The sequence below is a fragment of the Drosophila mojavensis genome, unplaced genomic scaffold (assembly GCF_018153725.1).
Source record: "Drosophila mojavensis isolate 15081-1352.22 unplaced genomic scaffold, ASM1815372v1 contig_16, whole genome shotgun sequence".
NCBI lineage: Eukaryota > Metazoa > Arthropoda > Insecta > Diptera > Drosophilidae > Drosophila > Drosophila mojavensis.
Window position 1 is genome coordinate 2,157,445 of NW_025318693.1, and position 17,327 is coordinate 2,174,771.

Sequence of the window (17,327 nt, forward strand, 5' to 3'; positions counted from 1 at the left end):
ATGATTCCCAGGGGCCAGAGCGGAGCAATGGCTTTGGCCATGGGGCACACTTCCAAGTAATTTGCAAAACTCAGACATCCGACACTTTGCTGTAGTTTGGCGACTTTGATTTATGGCCAAGAGCCTCGCTGGGGACACAATCAAACACAAATGCAGGCATAAGGAGCCAACGTCAACGACTTCAATGTCCTGCAACTGAAGTAGGCGCACACACACATACACAGAGAGAGAGAGAGAGAGAGAGAGAGAGACACACACACAACAACAAAGGTCAGCTCGTTGTTAGCGCGATTATGGCAGCTGTTGAAGAAGCCTAGGTCAGGGGCGGGCGTATGGAAAGGGCGAGGGCAAATGGGCCAGAACAAAACACAAATCAGCAAAAAAAAAAAAAACAATGGCCAGTTTTTGGGGTCTTCAGCCGGTGACATGCAAACCCGGCGGCTGACAGCTCTGCAGCGCTGCTCTAGCAAACAACAACCGCAGGGGCCACAATAAAAGATGAAACAAAAGTCCATGTTATTCTGCGAAAGAGTCAAAAAGTCAACCTCAACTTTGGCATCAACTTCGGGGCTTTAGCTGTAGCTTTAGCTTTTGCTATAGCTTCAGCTTCTCACATGCCCGAAAAGTCGCACAAAAATAATCCCAAAAACTTCTGCGCTCAAAAACATGAAAACGTTCTGCACAATGACAGAGCCGAGCAGTAGGAGCAGGCGGAGGAGGACAGGGGCAGGGGCAGCGGCAGCGGCGGCGGATGCGGAGACGTTGATCACAAAAAGGAAAATGTCAAAGTTCTCTTGCGGTCTCCGAGGTTCTTTAAATGTTCTCGGTAACAAATACATACATATATTTATACACATATAAATATTATACATACATATATACGCATTACTCTTATACATAATTTTTTTTTTTCGTTTTTCTTGGAACCTTCGCTAGGGAATTCAGCACACGAGCATTTTTTTTTTTTGGTTTGACTGTATTTTGTATATGTTTTGTTTTTATTTTTTTATGTCGTCTTTAGTTGTAGAACTGTGTTCTTTATGCCTTATAAAAAGTGTAGATTAAGAGCGCAGCCTTGGCCTCAGCTTGCCAGAGCCTGCGAAAAATCAACTCAAGTTGGGCTTTGCTCACAGGAAATGTCAATGGCAGTTGATCTTCAAAATGTGCGAGAGTTGTTGTCGTTGTGTGTGTGTGTGTGTTGGCTAATTTAGGTAATATTCTAATATTTGATAATTAATATTGAAAAATGTCGATTTGCTTTAATACTTAAGCTTAAGTTGAAGAAGTGAAAGAAATGCTCTTAGAAATTGTTGGAATAAGTAAACAAATATTATAAAGAGTTTAGAAATATGTAGATATATTTTATGGAAACTATTGCTAAATATCAGTTGAGTGCTTTTATTTAATTTAATTTAATTTTTTTTTAATTTATTTATTAATAATTTATTTATTTATTTATTTTTCATTTGCTAAGACTTAAATAAAATAAATCAATTTTCAGCAGATAAAAATATTTATATACAATATACTAATGGCTGGACTTGAGACTAACTTTTATTATGGCATCTAAATATTATTGTTTAAATGAATTGCATAAATATTTGTATTGCAAATTTGAATCCACTTGCTTGATCATTCTCTATATATTATCCACCCAAACAATATTATATCACTCTAAGGCTGTTATGTAGGGAATGAGAGAGATTCTGCGAAGCCAAGCAGCTGATCATAGTAATTATTCTTTATATGGCAGAATTAATGTTCTGAGAATTTTATCTGAAAGAGTTGCAATCGAGATGAGGATCTCCATTGTAGAACAAATATTATGTTTGGTATAATTATACCACATATACTTATACATTTAATGCATATTAACTTGCTGCTTGCAACCATTTAGTATATTTGAAATTCAAATATTCATTGATTACAATAAAAATCACTTTATAAAACACGGCATGCCAAGAAACGTGCGCCATAATTCTGCATTCTGTGGAATGTAATAATTCACCGTGGCCTTTAATGCACAATTTGTAGAAATTTATTAATATTTTGTCTCAGCTGCTGAGCATCGCATATGCCTGGCTTAATGCAGTTATGCTACATGCTGTAGTTTTTCTCTATATGTTTTCTCATTTGTGTTTTTGCCGGCTTTTGTTTTGTGTCACGCTTCCACAAACATGAGAAGGAAGTGCACGTCAAAGCTTAGACACAAACCACGGACCGTAAAGGTGCAAGTGAGGCTGAAGTAACAACATTCATTGCAATTGCCACCAGCTAAATGTATGTGTGTGTGTACGTGTGTGTGTGTGTGTCTAAGTATCTGCATGCAGCAATGCGTGCCAGCGAGAATTTGTTGAACAATTTCGCTAAACTCGAGGCGAAAACTCGAATAAATTGGCTTGAAAATGAAAAGGGAAAACTTCAGGCGAGCGACGAGCAAAAGGCAGTATTATAAGAAGAAGAAAAAGAAAACGAAATAATAGCAGTAGCTGCCGCAGCGGCAAACGCACAAATTACAACAATTAAATGGCGAACAAAATAAGCCAAGCCGCAATTATCACATCACTAGCTAACCGAGTTGGGAGCTGAAGCTGCGGACCGCGGAAGGCCTCAACGGAGACGGAGACGGAGATGGCAGAGGCGGCGGCGACTTTGACTTTAATTTATGAACTGCGGCAAGTGGAACTGAATCGAGTGGAGGGGCTGAGCCGCAGCTCTTGGAGCCGGGTGGCCACTGAGGCGCACACTCGACTGCATAGCATTCAAATCTCTCCGCCGGTTTTCACTTCACTCGAGCCGAGCAGCTGCGATTTGTAGCGGCAAATGTTGATGTGAAAAGTCCAGGAAAAAAAAAAAAAAAAAAAAATGAAAAGAAATTATGGAAAAAGGGCGTACAAAAAATGCACAACAGGTGTTAGCAATTTAGATCTAATAAACCTTAAAGCGAAAGACCTAGAAAAGTGGGCAACGAGTTGTCGCTCGTTGAATTGACGGCGATCCAATTTCATAATGAATTTTTTCATTCTGCTGCTGCTGTCAGCCTTCAATTGGTTTGGAAAAACAAAACAGCGACAAAACTGAAAGCAAAACAACAACGAAATAACCAAAAAATAAAAATAAGCGAACAGAAGAAGAAGAAAAAACAAGAAAATAACAGAAATAACGCACAGAGATCCAAGAATTCCCCCATGAAGAAATCCAGCTGACAGCCCTTCGCACAGAGAACCCCAAGCAAAACTTGAAACAGAATGTGGCATGATGTTTGTGTCTGCATGGTGTTTGTCTCTGTGTATGTGTGTGTGTGTGTGTATGTGTGCTCGTACATATATATTATATATGTATATACATATAGTTATATCGAGTAAACGAAAAACAAAAACTTTTTTCCACTTGAGTAACTTAAGTGCCAATTCCTTCAAAAACAAAACAGCAACAACAACAAAGAGGCAGCTAAAAGCACATGAAAAACAAACGAAAACAAAAAGCGAAATAAGATGAAGAAGAAGAGGAAGACGAAGCGCACATGAACATTTCATTTAACAGGGAGGCGAGGCTGGGGGAAAATTCGAATACAAAAATCGATTCGACATCAAGTTGAAAGACACCAAAAAACAATTTGAAGACAACTGCAAAGTGCTGAGCAGAGCATTTACATAAGATAATAGAAGTATTATAAAGTATATCATTCCTAAATATATGCTGAAAGTCTTGTCGATATAAAGCAGCCGTCTCTTCCATATGGCAAGGAAATAAACGGAATTATGCTCTTGGAAATACAGTAAATTTAACAAATTGAAATTGATTCATCTGAATATTATTCATCATCAATTAGATTCATCATTATCATCAATTCATCATCATCATCATATTCATCATCAATTAGAAGTCAATAGAAATTATTCTTAATAAAAATGAGATTTACGAATAATTGTAAATTGAATTATGTGAATATGCGAATAAATTATTTAATCTCCTTTAGCATTCAAATAGCTTGACTTGAATTTTTTAAAGGATTTAAAAATATAGCTACGAATAGTTGCGCCAAAACCTCCAATATACATGAATATTTTAAGAATTAAAGCCGTCGGCTACAAAACAATTTAATTTGATTTTTAAACTATATTTAATAAACACTTTTGCTGTCTTCAGAGTTTTGAAACTGAGGTTTAAGCAGCTTTGCTTTTTGTTGTTGCTTGAAATGAGAGAAATGAGTAATGGCCGCTTCCATATAGCACGTCAATCTGCATTGATCAACCCATAAAAACCGACGTACGCAAACACACACACACACATACACACATGTGTATAGAGAGACAGATGAGCATTCACTCACTCACACATCATAGTTAGAACAACAACAATAGAAACGCGTAGAACGAAAGAGAGCGGCCCAAGGAACAGCGGCCATGATTTGCCGTCGGCAATTTGTGTTCCACTTTCAGCCATTGAAGAGCGTCGGCCTGGCAACGGGCTGCCATGCGAAGACTTTGAGTGGCGAATGCTAAATGCTCGTCATCATCCACCATCAGAAGGCAGCTCGAAGATATTTTCAGCAGCCATGGCTAAAGCGTAACACATGGCATGTGTGAGATGCACCCCAAAGAGCGCAAGAGATGGAAAGAATGAATGAGAGAGCGAGCGCACACACAACAGCTGCGCAGGCCGAAGAGTATTTCGGCTGTAGCAAAGAGAGTGCACAGCCATGCTCTTATCCTGTTTTACCGTTCCATGCGCTCTTCGCATGCCTGCTATCTCGCTCCCACGCAACAGCTGCATAGCTTCCCGCCAATTTTGTGCCAGTGCCATGCTGCTCTGGCTGGAAAGATGAGTGCTATTTCTCTCTCTCTCTCTCCCTCTCTTGTTTGCATTGGAAAGCACGAAACAAGTTGCCGGCACAAGGAATTCCAAAAAGAATTCCAATATCAATTTGGATTCAAATTTTTTGAATTTGCATTTGTTTTTCTCAAATATTTGATGTCAATGCCAAACTTGCGGATATTTTCGCAAAACAAAAGTGATCACTCCTGCATGGAATACATAATTGAAATTGCGGCTATTTATAGTTCAATTACATTAACATAAATTTGCTGCTGCTTCCGAAATCGGCGCCACATACAACATTGCGATCATCAAAGGCAGTCGGCAAAGCTCACACTTAGGCACGCTCACTCACTCACACACGCGCACGCACGCGCGAGTCGATCCAGGTATGTGTGTGTGTGTGTGTGAGTCAGCTATGCCTTTGATTGGCTATTGGCACGTTTGACCCTTTTGCAGTTAATTACTTTTTGCCATTTGCTGAGCCAATCGGGCACAACTTTTTCGCAACACTGAGAGAAATATTTTGATGGAAAATAAATATAAAATTTAAAATATATAACTTTAAATAATATATAATAATGAAAAAGATTTTAATACTCATGATAATTAGAAAGAAAATATAAAAAAGAAATTTATGGATTCCTAAATAAATATGGAATAAATCGACTTTATGTGGTGTGCCACAACTCCTTCTGCCTTTTACATATATTCATTTTTAATTCTCATTTTCAATGTATTCAGGGTATATAAATTAATTAATTCAGTCATTTAAGCTAACTTCATTTGAGCTCCACCAACCAAGTATTTGTTAAACATTTGCTATTAAAATATAAAATAAATCGTTATTGCCTAGAAATATCCGAGTTATTTTTAGAGAGAAACAGCTTTCTTCTTACTTTCAAACCTTTTAAATTTATATTCATCAAAACATTTATTTATTATAAAATATATTTTTATTTAACCATATCTACTAATTCATTCTTAAACAATCAACTATCCCAGCTCTTAATTGACCACTTTACTTAAAATATTCAAACCATTTTAAAATATATAATCAATTTGTTTTTATATATTTTCTATATTTTTGCTATTTCATTAATGATATTAACTATTTCTATTTTAACATGTTGCCTGGTAAATGTATATTAAATATCAATCAATAGTTAGATCATTTACTCTAAATTAAGTAGCTAAGAATTCCCCGTGTGCATATTAGATTAACTATTCCTATCCATTTCTAAGCTAGTAAATGGCTTCGATCTTCACTCATTCATTCTACAGTCGTCGTTATCAATCAATCAGCTGAAACCTCTGTATGGATATAGATATATCATATGTGTACCTTCAGGCATTTGCCTTTGCCTTAACTGTAGCCAAAGTCTCTTTAGCTCTGGGTAGACAGTCGGACAACCTTCGCATTCCTTCACATCGGGGCCTTGGGCATTCGGGCTTTGGGTCTGGCTCGAGTTGTTCCTGTCAGTCGGTTGGAGCACGTATCGATTCCAATTGGAAGTCGACAGTCGCACTTTGAGAACATTGGCAAACAGAAAATAATTAAGTTCTCAAAAGATAAAAATCATGTTGGCCGCTGATCAATTAGTAGATTTATGCAGCCCAACGCATATTTCATCTTTTGCAGCCGCTGGCATGGGTCCGCTCCCCGCCCTCCGCTCCAATGTCCACCCCCGCCAGACGTTGGGTAGAATGCATAAATTTACATATGAGAATGTCTGGAAATGATATTGAAGGCTGTTGAAATGCTGCAATGCAACCTGCAGAGCGGCCACAAGCCAAAGCAGAGAGCGAGAGAGAGAGGAGGTACCTGGTCTGCACCTGGTTGCACCTGCCTGCCTGCCTGCTGCCCTGAAGCGTTATTGTTGCGTTGCTGGCCATCGGATCGCGTCTGGACATGCACATGCACAGACGTCAGTAACTCATTTATCGCTTAACTGGACTTGGCGAACGGAATGGAGGAGCTGTTGCCCCTTGGCTGGCAGCGATTTGGTTACGGGCTCCGTTCTCTTCTGCCACTGCCACTGCGTCTGCGTCTGCGTCTTCTTTTTCTTATTTTGACAACGAATTTGCATGCAGTGGAAACTGTGTTTTGAGCCTTGTTAATTTTTGACTAAAGTCCGCTGGCTAACGTGCACTGGATAAGCGCCAAGGCAAGTCAGGGCAAGCCAAGCCAAGTCGCGTTGCGTTGCGTGACTGGCCAAATGCGAGTGCTACGCATGCGCGCGCTTACAAACGCAAAGCTCAAGCAAACAGAACAACAACAGCAGCAACAACAACAACGACAACAACAACAAAAAAAGAAGGAAAATGTGAAACAAGAACCAAAACAAAGTGTTCAATGTTTCCGTTTCAAATTCTATGGAACAAGACATTTGCGCACCGCCAGCAGCCACAGCCCATGTGACCAGAGCAGAAAAGATTCTGGCCCAGTCCCAGCCCAGTCCCTGTCTCAGTCCCAGCTCAAGTCTCGGCCTCGCTCTCCGCTCCAGACGTTCATTGTGAATGGACAACGCGGCGACTTAGCAAACGCGTTAACAATTGTTCTGGCCATTCGTTTTTTATGCTTTTTCTTTTAGCTGTTCTTTTTTGTTTTTGGGCTAAAACAAGTTCGGCATTTTGCTTGAACAGACCGCCAGAAGTGCCCCCAGACAAATGTTTGAAAGTGCACAGTGGTTGAGTTCTAATTCAGTTTATATAAAACATAAATAATATAATGTGAAATGTGAAATGAAATTCAAGATATAAATATAATTTCTCAGCCAGATAGAAACAAGGATCTAAGTATCTTACACCAACTAGCTGGGCTAAGCTGGATCTAAGCTGGATCTAAGCTGGATCTAAGCTGGATCTAAGCTGGATCTAAGCTGGATCTAAGCTGGGCAGTAAGAATTTGAATAAATTAATATGTTAATTATTTTTGTTTTATTGTGATTTATTTGCCTCATTAATATGCAAATGAATTCCTATAATTTCGTGTTTATTCTGAATGCTGATTAATTGCTTGGAAATCGAATCTACAAGTAAATCATACTGTTATCAGGGAAGAGAAGAAGATTTGCGGAAAGTAAGTTACAGATTTTAGCTTCTGATACTTTCATAAATATGCTAAAAATATGCTCAAAATTTAACTGATATCCAAAACCGAAGCAAACTTGTATATATTTGAAAAGTATATTTAAAGTCTCAATAAAAACTTTTTTATGAGCTTTGAGTTATTGTTTCTTAATTTTTTTCCACAAATAATTTAAATAAGCGGACTAAAAACTTTTCTAAAAACAAAAAATAATAATAATAATAATATTTTATAAATAGTATATGTTCTATTTTCCCATATATGTATTTTTAATGTAATGCTTTAATTTTCTATTTTTTTTAAATAATATGTATATATTTATATTTCTTTCTCGTTTTCTCTCTTCGTTTCCTCAAGTAAATTTAATAAAGCGTAAATTTTATCTTACTGAAAAAATAATTATATTTTTCAAATATCATATATTATTATATTTGAAAAAATAAAAAAAATAAAAAAATATTTCAAATATTATTTATAATTTATTTGTTTTTTTTTTTTGCAATTTATATAACTCTTTTCCTTCATTTAGCATACAATCTAGCCTACACAATTTATTGGAGGATGAATGAATATTATTTCTCATTCCAATTACCAGCTCAACTCTCACTCACTCTCACTCTGCAATGTGAACCACTGTGCAGAGTGCCGCTGCCGCTGCCACGGCCTTTCGCAGTGCCTCGCAGCTGAGCGCGCGATTGTGCCACAGATAAAGGCACTTGCGCATTACAACTGCTCGAGCTGAGCAGCCGCATCCAGCAGCTAACCAGCCGGACCAGACAACTTCAGCAACAACAACAACAAGAACATGCGGAAAAAGTGCAACAGAATTAACAATTCATTTTATTGTTAAATATGCCCATGCTGCGGCTTTGGCTGAGGCTGCAGACGATTCTAAGCAGCGCTTTGGCCAGGCTAACAAGCCTTGTCTGTGGCAGCATCTGGGCTGCATGGCTCATGTAGCCCCAGGGGGCGGAGGGCGGGGGCAGGCAGAGTGCAGTGGAGCTGGGCTCCTCTCATAGTTAATAATGCGATAATTTCGTTTTCATTCAAAGCAAATCGAATGGAGTCAAACGCAGCAGCGGCTACCGGATTACGAGGTTGTTGCTTGTTGGCGTGTTGCAGCAACATGTTGCAAAGTGGGCAAAGCGAGCGCGAGACTGATGCATGCGCAAAATTTAAATTATGTTGTTTTGTCGCATGTTTTTCGTTTCTCATTGCCTTTTGGCCGCGCTTTGTCGTCGTCGTCGTCGTCGTCTTGGCTTGTTGTTTAAGGGCCTTAAACATTATCAATGAATAAATGAAAATGTCTTTTGTCGACGGAAAATTGTCGTGTTGTTGTTGCCGACATGCAACGGCAACAACTCTTAACGTCTTCTTTTGCCCCAGGCAGCGCTTTAAGCCGCTGTTTTATGTCACAGTCAACTGTCATTTGTACATTGAATGTGCGGACTGCTAAGCCACGAGCAGGTCTTGAGCGAGAGAGAGAGAGAGAGAGAGAGAGATGGAGAGAGAGGAGCGACTTGTTGCCCGGCGATATGTTCAATTTGCATAAAATCACAGGAAGCACTTAGGATTAATAGGCCGCGCTCTGCTTGCCAAGTGGTTGGCGAGTGGCGAGTGGCGAGTGGCGGTGGTTGAGCGGTGCATGGGTTAAGCATTTTGCAATCGCAACTTAACCCGAATTATCGCTGGCAATTCGAATAATTTGCTTACCTTTTGTGTGGGTTATCCATAAATTTCGCTCGAACAGCTAATCCACAATTTGCTAATTTGATAATCCAATAAATGCGGCTGCAAAGAGTACAAAACTAAAAGTATTATTATTATTGTTTACTATTTTTTATTTATTTTATTTTATTTTTTTTTTTCAAAATTCAAATTCCAATTAAAAATTCAAATTTCCCCTAACTAAGAAACAAACCAAAAATCTAGCGCATGCACCAAAATATGTATAGAATATGCCGGGCCGCCCTCTAGCGGCAGGCGGCAGCAGCTGCGCATCTTCTGCGAGGCAAATGTTGCTCAAGCAAGGCGAAAACTGTTTTACAATGTCTAGACTCTAGAGGCATTGGATAAATTATGAATAAAAAAATATTATATAGTAAATTAAATATTTGAAAAATATCATAGTTATTTTTTAAAATCTTATTTGTATAATTTTAACAGAAGCATAGTTGATTCATTATTTATTGTTATGAATAAATGAAATAATATAAATACAAAGCATAAATATACATCAAAATTAAATTGAATTAAATCAATTATAAATATTTAAGTTATGTATATAATATAATAGCTATTATTGTATTATTAAAAATTTATTTATGTTATGTTTATAATATAATAATCATTATTATTAAAAGTTTCCGTCACTTGAATTTTTGTAATAATATTTTTTATATGATTATTTGATGGTTTGTTTAGTTTATATACTTTTACTTCAATGTAATTAGATTATCACTGAGTATTTCATTATTATATCTCATTATAGCTCATCTAATAATATAAATTATAATTGTATTCTAGCACAAATTAGAGAGCAATTCGATCGAAGTTTAAATTGATTATTCATTAATTGTTGTTTCAATAATAATATTTATAGCAATATATCTATGCCTAATTAGACCTCAGTTCATGGAATTCGTTTATTTTCTTTTATAAAAACGATTCAGAGCAAAGCTAGTCTGATCGCTTGCAATTAACAGAGCCCAAAAAGCGATTGCAACGATTGCTGCGACAGTTGCCCATTGCCCATGGCTCATTGCCCATTGCCCATTGACCATGGCCCACTGGCCATTGGCCATTGTTAGGCCGCGAGTTCGAATTCTGTGTCTAAACCAAGTGCATACATGTGTCACTCGAGTGGCAATGCGGCGGAGCGGCTGCCGCTTTCATATTCTCCCAGGCCAGGGCACTTCGCACTTTCGGACAAGACTAAAGCACTGAAGAGAGCCTTTGAATTTGGCCAGCGAATTGGCAGCATTGAAATCGCATTATTAACGCCTGCAGAGTTCAAATTGGCAGCGAGTCGGCGACGGCGAATGCGAAGACAACGCCAAGCTGGGTGTGAAAATAATCTGTTTAACGAGGGAGTCTTACAAAAGACCCCAGCCTGGTGGCAGCAACATGCAGCAAAGTGGCCGCCGCCGTTGCTGAAGCTGCAACTGTTGCAACAGCAGCAACAACAAACGAGCAACAATAATGACATTTGGCGCAAATGAATGAGAAGCGCGCTCAAATTTTGCACTCGAGAGCCTCTGCGGCTGCCTCTGCCACAAAAGGATATGACAGCAGCCAGCCTGACAGGTCGCAGCGGCACTGCCAGCAGCTCGCCTCTTGGCATTGCCGTTGCCCATAGGCTGCCCGGGCCATTCCCTTCGCCTCACCTCGTCTCGTTTCGTTTTGGCTTAGACCAGAAGCCACCGGGTCGTCTGGCTCGGCGCTGACATTAAAAGGTGGGAAAATGTCAGCAACTCGCGCAGGAAGCATTTATGCTCGCTGTTCGCTGAAAATGGATATCGAAATAATTGCGGCGATAACAGCGGATCCTCGAATTGCGGCTGTTTGTTTGTTTGCAGCCGTAGGTGCCGAGATGGGATGATAGGGATCTGCGGATCCATTTGCAGTGAGAATAGATATTGTGAATGCACTGTGAAATTATCTAAATACTGTTAGATAATATCTATATACTATGGATCTTAAATATAATAATCATTTTAGATATTTTATATAATAGATATTTGAACTCTACTGATAGAGCATGCTATTCCAATGATTTGAAATTTGAAATTTTTAATAAGATCATCAACAACATTATTAATTGTATAGCCAGAACCCAATGCAAATCAGGAATCAGATTAAGAAGTTTTTCTTTTTATTACGATTATCGTGAATGCAATAAGAAGAGGCTGCCTCAATGCTGAACGATAGTTTTCAGGGTATTAGTTTAGAGAAGAATTATTATAAATGTAAGTAAAATATTATTACTGATTATGATTATATGATTCTTTTTTTCTTATTATTACAAATAGTCTTAGTTTAACATCAAAAAATTTTTTTTTTATTTATTTATATGGGACACTTTATTTTTAATCAATTTACTGCATTCAAAAATGTTGTGTTTAACATTTTTTTAAAATTAGATTAAGAGTACAGGACACTTTGTCCTTTTCTACTTAAATATAATTATATTTTTATAATATGGAAATTGAACATCAATAATTATTTCTTTCTAACGAAACTTATAAAATTATTCGAATTGTCAATTGCCGATGAAGTTAAAAAAGACGTCATTTATTTATTAGGCGCTAAAGAGTATAAAATATGAAAAGTAATTTCAAATTAGGCACTGACTACTTCGACTTGAAAGAGGCTCTATAATAAAGCAAATGTGGAACAGAAAAGATGCTTGAAACTGACTTAGCTGACTTAGTCCGGAAAGTATTCCAACAAGAAGGCAAGATCTCTGAGTTCTTATATAGAGCACACAGGCGAGCTTCAATTTAAAGTGAAATGTGGTATAAAGTCTCGTTTCAAGTTTCAAGAGGCAGCACAAGAAAGAGGAGCTGCTTTAGTCCGTAAGCAGGAGTCCGACTGAGGAGTCTGGATTCGTCACCTGGCGTAAAGTATTTTCGCCTACCTCAACTATGTAGCTCCCATGAATATTACAATAATTAGCATTATTCTCCTGGCTATTATCATGCTCATTATTATTAGCATTATGATTACTACGCTCATTTGTATTTCAATTATATTTACATGGAATCAATTTACATCTCTTACAAAGTCGCCTCCAGCCAGCTGCCAATAGATGGATGTGGCAAAGATCTTTGAACCATTGGCCAACTACGATTCTCAGCCGCTTAGCATAGCCGAAAAAGAAAGTGATTTCGTGGCGATCATGAATATATATGTATGTATATTGCGCTGTCCATTAGAAATCTGTGCGCGCTCAGCGTCAGACATGCTCCAGGGCACGTAGGTGATAAATACCCGACTACCCTTGGTGGGCAAGGGGCTGCAGCGATGGGTGGGGCAGGGCAGGAGGAGGAAGACTTGTTGTTTGGCCACCTACGCGCTGAAGCCGTAACCAAATTCATATGCATATGCGCCTGTTTGTTGTTGATTTGCGCGAAAATATTTGCCCAGCTGCGTAATTGAGCGACGGGGCCTGGGAGTCTAATGCATAGATCGATAGCTTGGGGCTGATGGATTGGATTGGCGTTGGCAGATTCCGAGGCAGCTCACGCCCAACATCAAAACATCCATAAATATTTTTGTCGTTTTCGCTGCGGGGCCCCCAAAATCGAATTTATGGCACCCGCGTCGTAAAAAACCGTAAAAAGCTGCGACGCAGCGCATCATAAAATTAAAGGCGAAAATAGTTTTTTGGGCGCTTAACTCGCGCTCTGTGCCCAAAATACTTAATTAATTGTCACTCCAACTTCTGGGTGGCCCCTCGCCGACTCGGTTTTTGATTTATGCACAGCGCGACCAACGCGCTAATCAGTCGCAATTTGCATGCGCAGTCGCAGCCCTCGAAAACATTTTACTTACTTTTTTTTTGTTTTCTTCTCATTTTGCAGCGCATAAAAATAGCGAATCCATCCCAGCGAATTTTTCGTTAATTCATTTTTGTTGTTGTTGATTTTTTCGATTCGCCCTCGACGCATTGCGATATGTGCGCACAGTTTGAGAGTCGTTGGCGTAGTGCTGCAACTCGCCGCCAGATGGCGTTTGGTGTGCGGCCATCTAGCGGACGATGGCGTGCAAGCAAAGGAATTTAGATATTATCCTGCCGTAGCTGTAGTGCTATTGTAATAGGAAAAGGACATTGCTGCGAGGAGTGTGTCTCGGCTAAAAGGCGGCCGAGAATATTTTTGTGAGGGATATTTTTGTTGAGCTGATAAAGGACATTCTTGAGTAGTTCACAAAACTGACACATGTGGAGTGTTGTCCTCTTGGGAAATTTCCCGTGCAAGCAGGGCTTTTGTGGCAATGGAACATTTGGACAAGAAACTGAAACACCCTGTGGAATAGAAAGTCTAGACCATTGAGAACTAGCTAAATAAGTGAGAAAGCATTCTGTATATCTGATATGTAAGTAAATAGTAGATTAATTAAAAAAAAAACCAAATTAATTCTTTTTAAATTAAGTTTCATCATTGAACAATGAAAAAAAAAATTAATTATTTTTAAATTAAATTCATCAATGGACAATAAACTTATGAAAGAGTTTCAAGGAGTTTTGAAATGGGTTTCAGTTAAAATATATATTCAAAACAAATTTTTTTCAATGAATTTTGATTTATGAATCTCTTTAAATAGCAATATTTCATTTTATTTGAGTTTTTATTATGCTTGTCAAATTGCGAATATTTTTTGCAATTATTTAATTAAATCCTCAGTCAAACTGAAGAAGCAAACATTTAAAAATAATTAAAGTTATATTTCAACTTGAACAAATCAAACGAACGCCGATTCGTTCTCTGCGTCTTCGAGTCTCGTATCACGTAAACATATCTACATCCAACCGAGTAATTCTCTAGATGTTGTAGGGACCACACAGACACATCAGAGATAAACCAAAACAAGACAACAAATACAGCATATACACTTTAAATAAATAATTTAAAAATAAACAAATGTGAGCAGCGAGAGACAATGGCAACAGAAACCAGCGCAAAATGTAAGGCTATAAAAATGAGCTTCCCTTTAATTTTATGTGCGCGCCGACACTTAATAAACAATAATAATCATCATCTTCATCATCATCGTCGCCAGCATTGACAACGGATGCAGGGGGCAAGGAGCGGGCAAGGCAATCAAGTGCTACGCGGAGTCCAAAGAGTTGAGCAACGAGATTTGCATTTTGATGGATTGCAGGCGAGAAGCCGAAAGATGTTTGCCCCGGCCACGGACACGGATTCGAATTCGGACGCGGACGAGGAGCTACCTGTAAGTCATTTTAGTGACACTATCTCAAAATGTCTGTGGGCGTGGGGCGTGGCAACGCGTGTACTTTTTCACTGTGACTTGTGTGACTGGAAATTTAAATTAACCTCTGCTGGCACTCGCATTCTGTTTTGCAGCTTGGTAATTATTTTTGTTATTTTTCTGCATACTTAAATAAAAATATAAAAAGAAATAAATACATATACAGATGTTTTTTTTTTTTTTCTAAACCTTTGGCTGCCAAACTGAGTTATTGTGCAAATTAAAATGAACGATGTGTCGGACAGCTTTTGTTGCTACTGTTGTTGTAGCGCCAATGAAGCGACCTCAACCTACCCGCAACAAACCCAGACTCAAATTCAAACCGACCAAACCAAAATCCAAAACTCAAAAACCAAGAGCCGCTCACACATCACACGTCAAACTTGACTTTAATTTTTTCTAGCTTGTCGGACATGATGTGACTATGAGCTCCGAGCCCAGCTGAGCAGAGCTAAGCGTAGCCACGCCATGCCTCGCCATGCCATGAATCTCATCGTGTCCAGCTACGGCGTGTGATCGCGATAAGAATTAGCTCTCCGTACGCAGCGGGCGAGATGAAAAGCTTTTTGCCTTTTTGCTTTTTGCCTTTTGCCTTTTTGTCTCTTTGCCTCTTGCGGCCCGTTTGCTGTTTCGCTCATTGTGTTGTATGTGGGCTAAACGCTGTAGTTGATATCGAGTCGGAGTCTAACTGTAAGTGATTGCTTTACATGGCCATCAACAATGTTCGCCATGGACTCGAGCGAGCGCCGCGAACTTGACACTAGCAATGGATCCGAACCGAACTGAACTGAACTCGGCTCTGGCGGATTATCTTTGGGCTCATCTAATCTGCATTCATAAGTCGACGTGAAAGACAATGGCGGCCATTCAGCGAATGAGTGCGTGAGTGATTGCCGTTATGCGGCTGGGCCAAACCTCAGCGGGCTCCGTGGGCAGGCAACAGCTGACGGATGAGCAATCACGGCTTGACCATTGTGATTTATGAACTTAAAGCTGATTCAACTACTCGAGGGTTTTCAAGAACAAACCACAAGCCAACTCGTAATAACAGACTCGATATGCATTACATAATAGAAGAATCAATTTATAAAAGTACTTAAGTCTGCGTTAATATATAATATACTATAGATTACTTAATATAATAGTAAATTAACTGAAATTATTTAATATATTTAATTAATATAATATATAATTAAATATTTAATATAATATTCATAAAAAGAAGGAAGACAAATGAACCGACAATTTAATAAATATGTTCAGCCAGAATTCAATTAGCTGTTGCTTCTATTATTGATGAGCTGAAAGCGTTGTGTACTCTGGGGTCAATTCAGAAGAACTTTTCTTTATTATTATTACATAATTTTGAGCTCTAACAAAATATGTATTTTTTTTTTTTTTTTTTTTTTTTTTTAACTGTTTTTTTTTTTTATAAGCTAACATTCTGTCAAAGAAAAAAAAAAATCAAGTCAACAATTATAAAATTCATTTGAGTTGAATTTAAATTGTAATGAAATGAATATGCATAAAAAATATAATTTATTTATTGTAAATTTATATAAATTGTAATATAATATATATATATATATATATATATATATATATTTTTATTTTTTTTTTAATGTAATAATAAGCTTATATAATGTATAACAAATTCTTTATTTTTTGGTATAATTCCGCATATTTCAAATAAATATGTTTATTTAAAACTAGATATTCACGAAAATCAGAATAACAATTATAAAATACTTTGTCCATTTGATTTTATTTTAAATTGTAATAAAATTAATATGCATATAATTTATATAAATAATAATATAATATAAAATCTTTGTTATTTAATATTATATAATTTATATAATATAAGATATATATTAAAAAAAAAATTTATTCTTCAATATAATTTAAATATGTTTATTTACAACTAAATATTTTAGCTTGCTGAACAGCATTATTTATTTAGCCCTTTAAGCTAACTGCTCTTATAGCAATCGAAATAATCTTAAATTTATTTATAGGCTGCACTCGGCTCGACCATTTTCAATTTCTACTCAGCTCCAATTGAGACTTGGAATTGCCATAAATTGCATGTGCGACATCTGTGCAAATGTCGCCGTGTCTGTGTGTATATGTAATGGCGTGAGTGTGTATGTGTGGGTGTGTGTGACTGGACTGGTATAGGTGTTGGAATCGGACTTCAGTTCAGGCAGCTGAATGAAGTTAGTTCATTTAACTTCAACTTATGACGCGCCAGAAATTTGCAGACAATGTCTGACAGACTTTCGAAATATGCCACAGTTCAACTCGAGGGCAGCACTAACGGCAACAACAACAACATCAGCATTGTGTGTGAGTGGATGGTGTGTGTGGGTGTATGTAAATGTGCATGTAACTGTGAGCGCACTTGGTTTGAATTTTGAAT

The 17,327-nt window shown here is 37.8% G+C and overlaps 1 protein-coding gene across 7 annotated transcripts in view; it reads right to left on the reverse strand.

The window, feature by feature from the left end:
* The window catches only part of LOC6573708 (homeotic protein antennapedia), a 126,453-nt gene that overhangs the window by 80,796 nt on the left and 28,330 nt on the right, over window positions 1–17,327 (reverse strand). For all 7 annotated transcript variants that reach the window (XM_032731953.2, XM_015167079.3, XM_015167077.3 and 4 more), the window contains exon 2: window positions 9,623–9,700. The gene's annotated coding sequence lies outside the window, so the exon portion shown is untranslated. The remainder of the gene's footprint in view (window positions 1–9,622; window positions 9,701–17,327) is intronic.